This window comes from Macrobrachium nipponense, chromosome 49 (assembly GCF_015104395.2).
Source record: "Macrobrachium nipponense isolate FS-2020 chromosome 49, ASM1510439v2, whole genome shotgun sequence".
NCBI lineage: Eukaryota > Metazoa > Arthropoda > Malacostraca > Decapoda > Palaemonidae > Macrobrachium > Macrobrachium nipponense.
In genome coordinates this window covers 3,189,228-3,192,739 of record NC_087224.1, presented here as the reverse complement: position 1 = coordinate 3,192,739, position 3,512 = coordinate 3,189,228, and the positions used below count along the sequence as shown (strand labels likewise).

General features: G+C 33.5%; 1 long non-coding RNA gene across 1 annotated transcript in view; it reads right to left on the bottom strand.

Annotated features, from left to right (window-relative positions):
* LOC135205214 (uncharacterized) overlaps positions 1 to 1,809 on the bottom strand; it is an 8,484-nt gene extending 6,675 nt beyond the window's left edge. The window contains exon 1 of the long non-coding RNA XR_010312496.1: positions 1,652 to 1,809. This is a non-coding gene — a long non-coding RNA (uncharacterized LOC135205214). The remainder of the gene's footprint in view (positions 1 to 1,651) is intronic.
* Positions 1,810 to 3,512: the final 1,703 nt, after the last annotated feature.

Sequence of the window (3,512 nt, the reverse complement as noted above, 5' to 3'; positions counted from 1 at the left end):
ATTCAGGAAAACGACCAAAAACTCTCATAAAAACGCCCACCAAAGAAACTCATGTAAACAGCAAAAGAAAAAAAAAAAACTCATGAAATCCCAGTAAAACGCTGACGAAACCTGTTGTTAGGCCAAGTTAATTTCGGGCTAAATTTGTCACCCTGATGTTAATTTTCTTAGAATTAAGCTGCCTTTAACATTTAACATCTAAAAATAATAAATATTAGTCACCTCGGGTGAGTCTAGGTGAGGTAAGGGTGCCTATCTCACCTACAGTTAGGCAAAATAAATTATGGGTTAAAACAATTACCTATGTTAAATTAGGTCAAATCAATGTGAATTTAACATCTTGGGGGGCTAAAGAAAGGTCAGACTATATTAGTAACTTCAGGTTAGGCTGGGTAAAGTTAGGAGAGGTAACCTGAGGATGCCTAACTCACCTTGGGTTAGGCTGAGTAAACTTTAGGATATATAAATCACCGGTAGATCTAGGGTACTTATCCGTGGCGGCCTAGACTATGGCAGTTGCGATTTTTCTATGCAGTTTTACCTACTGAACAAGAATCTTAAGTAATATTTATTCGGACGACTGTAATTAACCCCCCAGGGGCCAGTACTAAACACGGCGAAATACATTAGTCGACCACCAATCCCTAGTGGATGTTGTATCCGCGGTTACGTTCCTTGCAGTCCGTGCGGACTGCTTCTGTAGAAATACCACACTTTGGTTTATACATCATAGTTTAACCGATCAAACAACCAAAGTCGTATTGGTATTTCTACAGAAGCAGTCCGCATGGACTGCAAAGAACGTAACCACAGACACGGCATCCACTAGGGATTGGGGGTCCAATGTATTTCGCCGTGTTTAGTACTGGCCCCTGGGGGTTAATTACAGTCGTCCGAATAAATATTACTTAAAATTCTTGTTCAGGAGGTAAAACTGCATTGAAAAACCGCAACTGCCATAGTCTAGGCCGCCGCAGATAAGTACCCTAGATCTACGAAATCACCTGGTGTTAATTTTGTTAAACTGATGGTGAATTTAACATCTAGGATTATCAAGAAATGGTCTGACTATATTAGTCACCTAAAATTTGACTAAGTAATCTCAGGACCCTTGACACACCTGGGCTTAGGCTGAATAAATTCTGGGTTAAATTAGGTACCTGATGTTAACTTTCTTAAATTGAAGGTGTATTAACATCTAGGGATAGTGAGGAAATGTTAGGCTATGTTAGTCACCTGAATTTAAATGTAACTTCCACCTGAATTTCAATGTAATTTCCACCTGAATTTCAATGTAATTTCCACCTGAAATTATATTCAATTTCCTCCTGGATTTGATGTAATATCCACCTTAAATGCAATGTAATTTTACCTTAATTATAGTGTAATTTCCTCCTGAATTTCAATGTAATTTCTACCGAAATTTCAAAGTAATTTCCACCTAAATATCAAGGTAATTTCACCTCAATTAGAATAATTCATTGTAATACCACCTTAATTACATTAATGCAACACAATACCACTTTCTTCATCACAATGTAATTTGTCCATAATTACAAATGTAATTTAACCTGAATCACAACATTACTCCACCGCTACAAATTCGCCTGAATTACAACGTTAATTCGACCACAAATGTAGCTTGGCTCACCTTCAATTACATTCTCGAACACAGCACTTCGTAATCATCACTTATAACGGATAATCTAAGTCACAGTTATCAACATAATCGAATAATTCACGAATTAAATCTTGAGCGTTTGTTGATCAGACAGGCGGCCATCTTGGATTGTTATAGCTCAAGGATTCTTGAGTTGAATGAAAGGAGGTAAAGATTATGGCGCCATCTATTGAGTAGAGTTTGAGTTAGTTAAGAAATGCAATTGTTTATGACTTAAACAAGTTATGTATATATCACTTTGCGTAAGGCACACAATACGATGGCTTACAAACGACCACCAGTTCAGTTACAAACAATTGGTAGTCAATGGGATTTGTCTTCTGTACGTGTGTGTGTGTATGTGTGCGTGTACGTGTTTTTGTGAACGTGCTTGTGCATATGGCGTCACCAAAACCGAGCCAATATTTCAGCAATTCGAGATCAAAGGACTTTGAATATATTGCTTGCTGAGTTTAGCGTAAAAGCTGGAATTATTGCTTTCTCAGATAGGTTCTTTTTTTTTCTTTATTTCATTTCCATTTTCCTGATTTGGCTTATTTATCTTATCTATCTCTCGTGTAGAATTGTTTAGGTAGTTTAATAGAATTTCTATTTACCTGTAGAATTGTTCTATTTTCCCGATTTGGCCATATTTTTTTAATTTGATTTTTATCTACCTAATTTATAGCTCTGAGAAGATTCCTGTTAGAGAGAATAAACGAGAACAAGAAATGAATAAATAACAGTAAATAACAGAGTGCGGATTGGACAAACATGACAACAAAATGAACAGATCGAGAACCGAACAATAAACAGGCAGTTGTTCATTTGTTTTTGCCTTTGTTTGCCCTCAAACAATACTTTTGATGTCTGAAAGGATCACCCCCCCCGCCCCCCCCCCTCCCACAGATTGTAAACACAAAACAAAAGCATTGTTTGAATTCAATACTTTTTTTTGCTTTTTTTTTTTTTGCTTATTGCAAAGTGAATATGATATTTAAACGAATCTATTTATTTGCACACAGTGTAGTCGAATAGGTACCGTGAGTAAATACACAATAAAGGGAAATTTTATAAATTATTCTTGAAAAGTATATATATGCATATATATATATATATATATATATATATATATATATATATATATATATATGTATATATATATATATATATATATATATATATATATAATATACATATATATATATATATATATATATATAATATATATATATATATATATATATATATATATATATATATATATATATATATATATATATATATATGATATATGTATATATATATACATATATATATATATATATATATATATATATATATATATATATATATATATATATATATATATTATATATTTATCGAACTACAAATGTCCTTTAATATCTAATTCGCTCTACCTCGGATATATATATTTTCATATATGTTTAACCGAGGGGGAATTATTAAGCGATAATAGAATTGGCGATCGGCAGGCGCGAACCATCGACCTCTCAATTCCAGAACGGGCAGTGAAGCCCCAGACCACCCCGGTGGCGGTGGCGGGGTGGTCTGGGGCTTCACTGCCCGTCCTGGAATTGAGAGGTCGATGGTTCGCGCCTGCCGATCGCCAATTCTATTATCGCTTAATAAATTCCCCCTCGGTTAAACATATATGAAATATATTATATCCGAGGTAGAGCGAATTAGATATTAAAGGACATTTGTAGTTCGATATATATAGATGAATCACGGTAATGTGATAGACTTATATATATATAGTATATATAATATTATTATATATATATTTTATATATATTATATATATGTATATATTATATATATATATTAT